The 13,729-nt window shown below is 40.2% G+C and overlaps 1 protein-coding gene across 3 annotated transcripts in view; it reads right to left on the bottom strand.

Moving 5' to 3' along the window:
• ATXN1 (ataxin 1) overlaps positions 1-13,729 on the bottom strand; it is a 399,379-nt gene that overhangs the window by 379,941 nt on the left and 5,709 nt on the right. The window contains exon 3 of one of the 3 annotated variants that reach the window (XM_072924143.1): positions 5,590-5,741. The exons of the other annotated variants lie outside the window; for them this stretch is intronic. The gene's annotated coding sequence lies outside the window, so the exon portion shown is untranslated. The remainder of the gene's footprint in view (positions 1-5,589; positions 5,742-13,729) is intronic. 3 annotated transcript variants of the gene reach the window in all.

Raw genomic sequence — 13,729 nt, 5'->3', positions numbered from 1 at the left:
GTAGCATTGTCATCAAAGTGATGCTGTGGCAAGGGGAATAGCTCAAGTATATCGCTAAGCCCTGAAACAAGCTATGCCATTATGTGAAAGTTCCTATGAAACCCCAGTGACTGTTGAATTATTGAATGTGAATTGCTTGAAAATGCAGTATTTACAACAACTCCTTTGCAAAAGACTGAAGTTTTGTTCACTACTAGATGTCTCAAGCAGTAATAAAATCAAAGCACAAAATCCCTATGCAACAGGAACATATAGTATTACTGAAAAACAAAATTAAGGATAATCTTGAATTAAGTGTTTGGAATCAGTCTTCATCCAGAAAGAAAATCCTACAATAAGTACCTATGGATTCATCTTCTGGTAGTATGAAATGTCACTGGTTTCCCCACACTGTCACTATGACCCTCTGTGCAGTAGAGTCAAAATTATCTGGCTCATTGCTGTGAACTCTCTGTTCTGTTATTGTCAGGAGACAGCACACCTTTTCTGCCAAAAAGCTGGCATGTGTGCAAAGCAGGAAGACTTGGACCTTGCCCTTTCCCCCTTGCCTGTTGCCCCTGCCCTTCCCCTCCTCTTCCCCTCTCTATCCCTTTTCCTCTCCCTCCCTTTCTCTGCTTTGCCTGGGACATCAAAACACCTGTTTTATTGGTGTGATCCTGTAGAACTAGGATTAAAGGTTAGCAATTTATACCCAGTGTACATATATATAGTATACATATATTTGTATACACAGCATTTCATATGACCCAGTTTCACGTGATTATAGGACTTGGTTTGCTTGCTGGTACAGTATATCTTTTGTTTAATAAGAGGAGCGTAGGTATTGCTGTTTTTCCTGTATGCCTCTTGGGAACTTTCTTTGACATCTAAAGCCTTTTTCTGGCAACCAGTTTGTTCTCTAACAACAGCAGGATGGGAGTTGTGATAGATCCCATTTAGTCTTTTGAGAAACAACTAAATTCTGTGAGTTAACTTGTCTTCTTTTACCATCTAAGGAATATTGGCAGGCTGCAACCATTTTCCTCTGTTAGCCCTTGAAATGATTCTTCATGCTTTTGTCACATAATTAAAATTAGATTATTGCAACTCCCTGCTGGCTGGCCTTAGAGCTTTGTAAACACTCCAGCTGGCCCCTAGGTTCGTAGTGAAAGGGATGCTCTAAGCATATTCTTTCTTTGTCCTCTCTTCTCTCATTTGTTGAAATCACTGCACTTGCTAACTGCCAGCAGAATGTATTGGGTTATTGCTTTCTAAGGGCAGTGAACATAATGTTAAAGACATTATGTGCCAAAGTCTCTCTCAAGCTTTGCTTGAAAGAGCCTGGATGCAGGAGCTTTCAATCTATTTTCTCTTTGTTGGTGAGGTCTCTTTTTGCTGAAAAGAAGGGAAAGAAGGGGGAGGGAATAGAGGAGCACAGGCTCTCCTAACACAGCATTCAAATAGAAAATGCATACAGCTACACAATTTCAAAAGCAGGGGCTGACTTTCATTGACCAGTGTGTAAATACCATGGACATTATGCAGTTGCCTCTTCTCCTATGACAAAATTACTCCCTTCCACCCCAAAACATGAAAGCCATTTTGAAATGACAGCACTCCCACTACAGCCAGGCTTTCTGAGTTCAGTAGGCAGCATTCCTGGCTGACTTCTTTTTATGTCACATTTGCTTATGGACCGTTACTCCCACATTCACATCCAGCCAGTTCCGTCTTATAAATCTTGTATGGAACATCGCAACTGTGTGAGATTTGCCTGATGAGCTTGTAGGGATATCATATTAAAGTTCTCAAGGGTCTGCATGACTAATTGTTAATGAGAGAGAACAATGCAGGGATAATGGTGCTTTAAAAGTATGTAATACTAATGGCATAGTTTGTGTTTGGATGTGATTGTGCATCTTGCTGTCACATGTAGAGATCATCTCCTAGTGTCCTCTGGTTTTATGAGCCCATTACCTCAGCTTTATAATCAGATAGTCAGTAAGCACTTATTCTGCCGAAGGAGAATTATCACGGTGAAGAAGCACACACAGGCAATAAAGCTGGCTGTATTGAACTCTGCAGAATTATCAGAGCCTCACCACTGAAGCCAAGAGTACACTCGTTTTGGTTGAGTTTTTACACAGCCTTGGCCAGCCAATGCTATGAAATAGTGACCATGGCTGCAGAACCACAGGAGTAATACTGTAGAACACCAACATTCCCCTTATTTGTGCTTCACCTTATCTCTCATATTAATGACTTATGTTCCAGCATGGTCACCTCTGTGCCCAATCACTTTTTCTGTCCTGTCTACTCCTTTGGACACCAATATTTAGTCATGCAGTGCTGTTACTAGCCAGGGGCTTGATTTTAAATCCCTTGGATAGATTTCCAGAATGACTCCCCCTTCCAGCTGAAAGCATAAGCACTGCGGGTCTTTGGCAGCTCTGCAAATCAAGACTGCAGCTCCTAGAAGAAGTCTGAAAACAGTTGATTCTTGCACTCAGCTTCCTGCCACAGTGCAGTTTGTGACTGCTGGCAGCCACAACATAACATAAGCTCCGTTTCTTTTCTCTCCTGCCTCACTGGGGCTTTTGCTGACATAAATACGTTACCACGGGTGAGCAAGTGCACAGTGCCATGGCTAATGCAGAGAACATCCTCTCCTATGACAAAGATGGCATTTGCCATGCTCTGCTGCCTTCCCAGTGCAAACATCTCTGCTGGGGACCTCACCACTGCAGTGCTGGCATGCCACTGCCTTTGAGCAGGGACGGTGCCAACCTCCCAGACAGCCGTAAGTATGCGAAGCCAAGACACCATGTATCAGGGCCTGTGCATGTGTCAAGGACAGGTTTCCCAGCCTGAAATGTCAAAGCAACTGTTTTTTCCCTCAGGAGGTGCATTTGTCTCTATGGTGAAGAAAATGTATTATCACAAGTGTTGCCTTTGAGCTCAGAGCTGGATAAAGACCAAACAGACACTGAATCCAGCAAAATTTCAGCATTCCCCTCTTTTCATCCTCTGACAACTTTTTTCTTCCAAGAACCAGTCTGCTTCCAAAGTGAGAGAACTGAATACTGACCAACACACTCCTTGATTCCAGACATTACATGACAACTGCTTGGAAAGCAACATTTGAAGTTTGTTCTATTGAGGACTAGTCTCAAGTCTAGTGTCCTTGTTAGCCAAAGTGGGACTCCACTTCTCAGGAGCCTGTGTCCCCAAATACTGGCATAGATAAATGGCCTCTAACTGGACTCTTCATTTTACTCCTACCATTACAGACCCCACACAGAGATACAACCCCTAGTTTCAGACCTGGGGCCTTGCAGAGGGCTTTGCAGTGATCCTGTTATTGCTGAGTCTAACAGAAATGAAGGGGTGACTGATTCCAGTATGCTGGCAAGCCAGCTAGGACTCCAGCTCCTGACCTCACACCAGCTTCCTTCTGGGTGTCAGCTGCTGACTGACTGAGTTACTCACTGATAAGAGCCAAAGGAGCCAGGACCCACAGGGTATTTTACTCTTAAAACATCTTGCAATGCTGCAGAAATGCAGGCTTGTGGAATAAAACAGACAGTTAAGCAGAAGATGGATACTTCATCACTTTCCCAAAATGGGCAAGCAGAAAATGTCTAGTTGCCTTTCACAAGTCATTTAATGTTATTTCTCCTGTGTTGCTCTGATGTTTTTGTTTCAAAGAGAGTGAAGGTGATATGGAGTTTTGTTTCTTTATTTATTTTTAATTAGCACCTCTGGGCAGTGACCCAATCAAAGCCTCATCTCCCTAATAGAAGCCTGTCTGACCACAGCTTGCATGCTCCTATTTTCATTCACAGGCAAAAACTATCTGTTGTCCAAGTATTTTTACTCTGTCATAATCAAAATACAAATTGCAGCTTAACTAAAAATAGACATGTCAGAAACACTTGACATGACCTGCATACCTGTCAACAAGTGATAATCAAATTTCCTTGCCATCCTAAAGTTGGGCAGAAGGCATTTATTTAAAAAAAACACAATCCAACCTATCTGGTTTCCATATAATATTGAATTTCTGAGACACAATGAGAGTTTTTCTTTTATGCAAAAGAGTCTAAAAGGAGTACAAGCAGTTAAAGGTATGTCTGCTGAAGCTGGGGGACAAGGGTACAACTCTTTGAAACAGCTTACATGCAGCATTACTAAAACTTAAAAGAGCAGAGGTGGAATTGTTTCTCTGCTTTTTCTGTTTATTGATTGTGTAAATACAGTTTCCCTTGTATAAATACTTAGCTTCTCCATTTCTCTCTGAAAATCAAACAGCAGCAAGGCTAGAAAAGCAGGGAACTCAGTTGTAAAACGGGCACTACGGTGTATTTGTGAAAGTTGAGAACACAAATAGTTGTGCATTTTTAATGAAAGTAAAACCCAAACTGACACTGTTCCTTACAAAATTATTGGGGAAAAAAATGACAGTGCCAAAAGGAAACTTCTTACAGAGAAGTTTGGGTATTTTGGTCTTTTTTTAAATGCGGTGATAACATGGCAACGTTTACCAGAAAAAGACAAAGGTGTAAGGAAAGAGAAATTATTTCATCTCCTTTCTACATAAACTTCCTCTGGAAGTGTTTGCTTGAAACAAAAAGCACACCCCAGGAATACAAACAAATAGACCTGTATAGTACATGGTTAAAATTATCAATGTCTCACTAACTTGTGATCCAGACTAAGCAGGGCATTAAAAAAATCCAAAAGAGCACAGCTTCTTCTATTCCTGAAGAGACTGAAAGGGTACACTGACATAACAGTTTCCAACAGCTGTGATAACAGCCTGCACAGGGTCATGCTGGAGCTGATGGACAACAGCCCCTTGCACACAGAGCACTGGAGCCGTGCTTCGCAGGGCTGCCTGTTGCCAGGCTCAGCTCTGGTTACCTTGTACAGTATATCACAGACTAATCCTTCTGTACTTGTCTGAGTCCTTCTCTGAGGGTTCGCCCCCATCTCCTTTTCTGGTTTTGCCAAGGCAGAGGAATGCCTGTCCCTGCCTCCTTTGCTGGATTTTGCCTGTTTCAGCTTCTGACGCAAAATGGCCCTTCCTCGCCCAGAGGTGTTGTGAGACGTGTAGAAGAGGACTTTTCCTTTCCCCACGAAATGCATGGGTTTGAGATGTAAAAGTTCCAAACCTCTACTAAATACAGCATCAGAACAAAATCATCTCTTTGTCGTGACATCACTGCTCTAAGACAGGAACTTACTGGGTTAAAATCTGAGATACTTCTTATTTATTTGAACAATCTCCCACTAAGTTCAATGCAACTGTAGTGTGAGGAAAATACAGTGGGGGCTGCTGAACAGAAAAGCTCACAATTATCAATTAATTATCCCAGGAAACCTACTGCTGTGGGAGACACTGCTGCCCATGAGATAGGAGGACCAGGACTCAGCAAGCTTTGGCACTCTTTGCTAGACTTAACCCCAGCTCTAGGATGACTGCTGTTCCTCCCTGAAAAGCCACTCCATGGAAGAGGATCACAGTAACACATCCCAGAATACTTCAGCAGGGTAAAATGGAGGGCAAGCTGCCCACAAACACACATGGTATGTAAGGAAAGCAGATACCAGGCCTCCTTAGCTGATGAACATTCCAAAATAAACGTCACAGGAAGAGACCTTTCTCCTGTCCAGCAGCACAGCTTCAAGAGGGACATTTGCAGATCAGGTGTTGCCATGGGATGCCTTCAGATACAGTCTCAGGATGTCTTGACTGTTTCCTGTGGATTCACAGAGCAGGTAAAAGAGTGAATTCTGAAGATCTTGTCCTCTCTTTATATGTAATCTGAGGGACCTGGAGTCTGATTCTTCGCAAGTCTAAAAAAATTGCAAATATAATGTAATTTCTGGCAGGAGGAAGTGTGACTGGCACCCCAGGGAGACTGAGGAGCATTAAAAACTAAAACCCAAACCTGACTTTTTTTGCAAAGATGCCACCTGGATTCTGACAAAAACAGATTTGCAATGCAAATTTCCATATTTTAGGAACGTCTGAGTGCAGAAGGCTAGAAAGGTGTCCAGTGTCCAATACAAGCTATGGTCTGAAAATATGCGAAAGTAGTATAGATAAAGACGATGTCAGAGGCGTTAACCAGTTTTCTGATTATTAGTCTTTGCAGATGTCAATTTGTTTCAGTGTAATTTTTAAGCTTCTTCTGGAATTCTCCATTTCTGTTCCTCCAGGTTCAGCTGCAGTCGTTTTGCTCTGGACTACATTGTAATGACCTCTGTTGTGCCAAATGGGGAGAGAACCAGTTTGGTTTTTATCCCCTCCTGTAAAGCTTTACAGGAAGGGATAAAACCTATGAAAACCAGCAGGAATTGTAAATTTTTAACCTTTTCCTCTTTCTCACAAAAACTGACTTAAAAGGCAGAATTAACATGTGAGAATACAGAGTCAAAGGATGTGGAATTCATATTCTAAGCAAACAATGAAGAGTAGCTGCAAGACTTTTGGCACTTGTGTATGATGAAGCTTTCAAGAGTGTTTCCTCTTGAAGGGACCTGAACTATTGGAGATTACACATACTGCATAATCAACCTGCACACTTACAGAAAAATTCCCTTTTAGGCAATTGTAAAATGCATGTGTTTTAACCACTTCCCTGGCACTAATATAAACAAAAATAAGGAGAAGAGGGAGAGTCATAGAGGCTAAGGATTAGTGGAAGGAACTTGAAACCATGAAAGGTGTATATGCCCATATTTTCTCTAATGCTCACAGAAACTACTGAGTAGGCAAATGGCCACTCCTAGTATGACTAATGGTATAACTACTTAAGGACTTATTTCTACTGAAGTTTATGAAAGTTAAATCAAAACAAATCACACAGTTTAAAATAGAAATGTTCACTATCTGCTGTGAGCTGCAGCAGACTATTCCAGCCCATATATAATTTTAAGCACATGTGCAGTTCTTTGGAAAAAGATGCAGTGCTTAAACCAACGTGCTCACTTTGACTGCTTTGCTTAAGTGGGGTCTCCATCTGACCATACTGAGCTGCACATCCAAAGTCTTTGCAACTTTACTTTGTAGCCATTAGTTTTGGCCCCACGGGAAGCTATTTATAAATATCTGAAATAATTAAATCAGATCTGTACAGCAGAAAAAGGAATCAACGAAATATGGTCACTATGGCAACAAATATTTTCTGGATGTAATTTTGCTTCTAATCAGCAATAGCATCCCCATGTTTCTTACAATGGCAAAAGTTGTCAGGCTTTTCTTGTTTGCCTGTTTGTATTAAATGTATTCTTACAGAGTAAAACAATAATTGTAACATTCAAGTATTTTAGACAAAGGTCCTTTTCAGAAGTATTTTATAGTAGTTTTTTTAAAAATAGGGATTTGAAAAAGGAATCCGTTGTTTTCCCATCTTCTTATTGCTCTCCTGCCTCCCTAGCACAGAGTAAGCCTCTGCTACGCTAAGAAATTTCATAGGCTCCAACTCTGCATTCAGATATAAAAGTGATCTCTTCACTACCACCAACAGCCGAAAGCAAGGGTAGAAAAAAATGATACTACAAACCAAACTGCTGTTTTCAACAGGCAGTGCTGGCTGATTCCTTTGTCAATATTAAACAAAAACAGAAAATAAAAAGTGCTCACAGTACACCAGATCCCATCTACAAAATATTCTTCTAGCCATGTCAATCACAAAAAGTAGTCCCTACTAACTTTTCCCTGCTGGAAATGTCCAGGTCGTGTCCTGGTCATGTACATAGTTTCTGAACTCACTGGCCACAGCCTCCTTGGAGTTTTGCAAATTTCATGCTTTGTGGATTGAGTCTAGATTGTAGATTTCTCAGAGGACTTTGTGAATTTGTCTGCACTTTAGTGGAGCTCAAAAACACCAAGGAGTTGTCTGGGCTTGCTTTCTCTTTTATTTTTTTTTTCCTTGAGTATCTAAAACAACATTTCAAAAATAGTTTCAAACATCCATCTTGTCCATTCCCAAATGAGAGGGCATTTCCAGGACAGCTCTGTATTTCCTCTCTGGTTTTACATTCCTAGTTTTTTTATAATCAGTGGCCTCAAAGGTATGCAGTCGGTCCACCTACTTTTTTCCTTCACTTAAAAGCTAACAAATCCATTGGCAGTGTCAACCAAATGCAGCAAAGGAGGTCAGTCCTCAGAGATTGTTAAGATTGTACAAGTTTCATGAAAACAGTTCTTTGGTAGAGAGAAGTTATCTTTTCCATGCCATGACTGCCAGAAAGGTTTGTACACTGTCTTGTCATTTGTGCAAGAATCTGTGTTAGCACTGGGGCAAGAGGAAAAAAAGTACCCATGCTTCTGATTGCCCACTCAAGGGAAAAGGTTCAGTAGAAGCTGACACCTTCTTTAGACACTGATATAAATCATGGCTCTTCATGAAATTAGCCTTTGTAACTCCCAGTGTACCTGACCTTGCCAATCTTAGACAGACGATTAAATTGTTAATATTGATCTTTAAGTGTCTCTTCACAGTTACCTGTGCCAACTCAGATGGGAGGTTTTAGACTGAGGTCACTCACCAGCATAGATTTATTCATTTATTTATTTATGGTAATTATCATGTGATATTTTGGAGAAATCTATTTATGCAAGAGCGACGTTTGGTTTGTAAAGCTCATGCCACACCCTCTACACAACCAAAACAGCAGCAAAGCCAAACAGAGATGCCAGAGTAAAGGATATGCTCAGCAAGCCTCTGACTTGCAAAATTTGGGGGTTGTTTTTCTTCTCTTTCATCAGTGCAGGAAATTCACACTAGCAAAGGAGCTATAGCTGAAATAATGTATTTAGAAAATCAGCAACAAAATACTTGGAGCTGACATGATCTCTAGTCTCCAAGCCCCTCCTGACACAACTCACCTTCTGGATACGGAAAAGAGAGAAAGGGAACTGATGACCTCTCACCCACATCAGCACCCACAGCAGCAGTATGAGTGCATTAGGCCAGGTTGCTCTGGGAATATACAGCTGGATTTTTGGCATGATATTTATCTTCTTTACTCATACAGTGACTTAAAGCAAATATTCCTAGTAAAATTAAATGCTACTAGAATTGTCTTATATTAAAGAATGTCTTCATGTCCCCCTGTGCACGGGTGAGGAATTCATAAAATTTGAGGTCCTTTATGTTTGCATTGAGAGGGTACCCCCACCCTCAACATGGCTGTTTGTCAGTGGGGTGACAACTGCAATGCAGGGTTATCTGACATTTGTTTTCTAATGCACATGCTGCTTCAAAAAGAATAATGTAAATAAATGCAAAGGAATCTTGAGGACAGAAAAATATTTACAAAAAAAACACTTAATGAAAAGCCCACACATTGCTCTGTATTGTTTCAGTGGCCATATATATATATGTTAATTCTTCTAAGCCTCATTTGCCTAACAGCACGGAAACTGCCATTTTAAGAGCTGCTATCAGATAACTTGAAATGACATTAGACAGACCATAAAAGCAGCACACAGACTCTAGTGACTTTTTCCTTGGGTCTGATCTGAGATGCAGCATGGCTTTGCTACATGTAGACTTTAAAGTTGCTGGACACCACCTGAGTCCCTAAGCTTCTGTGGTAAGAGAAGTTACACAATATATTGCAAGGTTGGGGGTCTGAGAAATGTCACATGCTGGGGACTGATCTGAAATTTTTATTCATACCTTTGTCAGTCCAGGGGGTTGTTTTTCCCTGCTTCTATCTTCTCAAACTTTGCTGTAAATTCTTAATCAGTGAGATGAGAAAACTGTTACATAATTCCTAAATTTCACTTTTAGGACTGTTTTCATGCTGCAGCCAGGGTCACAGCAGTACAGAGAATCCCCAGGCCAGAACTCCCTGTGCTACACACTAACTCAAAACAGTCACAAAGAGAGACAGGAGGTATGGATCTCAACCGCAGAGATACTCTGAGATACTGAAAAAACTTCTGCATGTACTGAACTCATTAGAAGGAACTCTATTATTTTCTAGGGTCTTTTCACATGTTTCAGAAGATGCCTATTAGGATCACAGCACAGAGAAAACTAGTAAACTTACAAAGGATGCCTTTACAGAAGACAGAAGATAACAGAACAAATCCTCCAGAACAAACTGTATTTCTAGTACACAACTATGCATCCTTTCACAAATATTTCCTCCATTTAAATAAGATTATGAAAATATTTTCCCATCCCCTGCATATAATGTCAAATTTAAATGACTCTTCTTACTCACTAGTATTTCTCATGAACTTCTAATCGGATTGCATTTAAGGTCTCTATTTTTTTCAAGCCAGCTGCCTTCCCTTCACTCCTCCATTTTAATAAAACCTGTTAACACGCTTGAGAGTCAAACATGAACAAAAATCTCCCATTCCCTCCAAAGTATGGCATTCATGAAGATGTCATGAATAAATAAACGTTCTCTAGTGTTCTGTTTCTTTTGTCTAGCTTATTGGTGTTGAGAAACCATGTTCTTCATTTATTTATGTTGGTATTTTATTTCCTTATTGAGTTTCAAAGATGAAAAGCGGAAAATAAGTACCAAGGAAATAGCTGATAGACTGAAATGACCAAGAATTTTTCCACGGAGGTTAAAAAAATATGCTTTAATATGAAGATGTTGGTGTCTCATTATTTCATTTAATATACCTGCTTTTAATATGGAATGCATGACATTCTGTGTATGAGAGTAGATAGCAAGCTAGTATAATAAAATCAATATGCAGGAATGCAGTTTCTTTTAATTCTGATTTAATTATATTGCATTCTAGGCCCCTAAATGACTATTGTGCTTTGAACTTAGGCAATCCTGCCTAGTTCAGCCTTATTCAAGTTGTAGAATATATACAGAACAGACAGCAAGTCAGTTTTGCACAGATCCAGTGAGGTCCCACACCCTTGCCTGTAGCAGATGCAATATCCTTACTGTTTCCCAAATTCCCTAGGGACACAATGCATGGCAACATACTTGCAGCTCCCAGCAAGTAGGCTGATCTCTTTATGTCACCTCATACTTCATAACAGATCTTGGTAAATTGAGCAAATCTCAGAAAAATTATTGCTCAGACTCTAATTTTAAACAAATTGATAAACCTCAATGAAAATTAACAGACTTTGACAAATGCTAATTGGGTAGGCAAGATGCTTGTCTTAGGTCACAAAATACAGTCTGCCTTTCGTGTCTTAAAAAATACAAGCACTGTAACAGATTCTTATATGCAATTAATATGAAATTTTAATTATTTCATGTTGCCTGGGTCCATTTTTCAAAGCCACAATAATTCTTTTCTAGAATTAAATTCAATTTGATCTGTGTACATGGCTTACCAAAGGACAGTGTAGTATCTTTTCTACAGCAGTGTTCACACACTCACAGCTGTATTTTCTCAGCAAAAGTCCTTTCTAGAGATGAAAATGGAGGCATTCGAGCACAACATGCTTTCTGTGTCCCACTTCGTAACCTCACACCTTATATGAACTGTGAAACTTAAGACTAAGGGACAAACATGACAAACCAGCCAAACAGTACTATTTTTATTCTCATGACAAAGACTGAGTTTGGTTGGTTGGGTTTTTTACTTCTTTTTAAAGGCAAAAGTCATGCCTTTTCCAACTGAGGACAATAAAGGCTGTAAGAATGCTTAGAAACCTCACATTACCTTACTGGGTTGCAGAAATAAGAATGTAGATGCTACACTGACGAAACTCCCGCTACTCAAGCAATAACATGCTCTAACTTCCACTATCCTGCAAAACAAAACAATAAAAAAACCAACCTGCTGCATAGTTTTGAAGCTGTAGCCCTTGGGGCTAGAATCTTACAGGTTAAACTTACAGGTAAATTTTTGACAGAATTTGACTTTCAAATTTGTAGGGTAAATATAGAAAGCAATGGTGAGTCAGTGCAGGCAGAGCTCCTCCCTTCTGAGTCACTTCTGCTTGGATATCACAGGAAGACGGGAGCAGTGCTGTATGCCTGCAGGTGTCACCTTACCAAGGGATCGTACTACAGAGATCCTGACCTTTTGGCAGGGTGTGAAGAAAGCCTCCACGATCTTTTGCAGAAAGAGGGTTATTCCACTTTAGTGTTGCGCCAAATTCTAAATTACCTCATTTCTACCTACCAAAAAAAGTAAACAGGAAAAAAAAAAAAATCTCTGAACCAGCAAAGATAATGTGGTCTGACAGTCCTCGAAGAAGAGGAATGCTGTGTTACAGAGGAGCACTGGCTGTACCACAGCAGCAGGTGGTGAGACTCAGTGCAGGGTAGTAAATCTCTCCAAGGTCCTTCTGGAATGAAGGCACTGAATGACCATCACATTTTTTTTAAACAAATCGCATCTAATCCAACAAGTGGAACCACTAAAAAGCTATTGTTATATTGCAGCTATTTTTAGTTGAAGAAACCAAGACTGCAAAGTAAACTCAATAGTAAGACGCTCAGACTAAAAATACTTGACAGCAACATTATATCTTTGTATCAGACAACACGGTTGAGCTAGTAAATAAGCTACATTCTCCTACAACACAACTCATGACCACAGCATGGGTGAGACTGGCAATACACTGTCTATCCAAAGAGAGGACAGCACATAAATGGGATGACCTCCAGCTAAAATCCATCTTCCCTCCTAAATCCTCTCTTCAGCCCTCGCAAAGAAAGTCTCAAGCTCTAGTCTGATTGTCCAAGTCACACCATGAAGAACTCCTTCACATCCCTAGAAAAAGATGCTGTGAGAAGAAGATGGAAGACATATCTAATTAATCTGCATTTCCTTTATGTGTCTTTGCACCCCAGATACATCCAAAGGAAAGGAGAGGATAATTAATTCTCTGGAGCAGTTCTCTCTCTTCTTCGTTCATGCTATGATTAGCAGACATCCCTGGGTGAAACCTCTCTTTTCCTCTTAATGAAAAAATAGTCAAGGGAACATTGTGGACTGTACTTTAATGGCTTCAGCAGTGAGGTGAAAGCAAATTTTCTTGCAAAATCAGTTTCCCCAGTACAAGCAATACAAGAAGAACTAAGTCCTTAAAAAAAAAAAAAAAAAAAAAAAAAAGGGTTGAGTTGAACTTGACAAATGAGGATGTGGTATTTTCTGGTCATAAATTAGAACCTTCCAGCTCTCTGACAGGAAAGAGCAAGTCACTCCTCTGGAGGGCTGAGCGTGCACGAGGCCACTGACATGGCTATCCCTGAATCCAGAGTTGCAGTACTACGGCATTCATGTCTTCAGTTTCTCACTAAGGACCAAGGGGCTGAAGCATGTTTGAATGAACTCTTCTCTGCATTTCTATGCATGTATCCACATTTCATTTCTACTAACCTACTTCTACTAAGAGATGCGCAGTGTTCTATGAGGCGGATGTCTGGCATACAGCTTGTCAACTGCCAGTTTAATCCCTTGTAATAATAACTGGCAAGGGTTTAGTGGCTGTCTTTCACCAGCATCCCCATATTTGTTTCTTGTTTTTTCCTGTTTATTTGACTGTAGGTCAGATGCAACCTGATGAAATTTGGTTTAATTTCTTTTTCATTTCACTGCTTTTAGCAGTGCTCCACCAGTTTAGACCGATTGAGAACTTTTTTCTCAACAGTAGTCTTTGTACCAGATTTCTTATTTTGCATACAAAATACAAGCAAGAAATGAGTTACATGTTTTATCAGTCCAGGCTATGTGTATATGGCTCAGCAGACAGGTCCAAGCACTGGTTTTCCCTTTGGGTACTATGGT

Source organism: Taeniopygia guttata, chromosome 2 (genome assembly GCF_048771995.1).
Source record: "Taeniopygia guttata chromosome 2, bTaeGut7.mat, whole genome shotgun sequence".
NCBI lineage: Eukaryota > Metazoa > Chordata > Aves > Passeriformes > Estrildidae > Taeniopygia > Taeniopygia guttata.
This window is presented reverse-complemented; position numbering and strand designations above follow the sequence as displayed.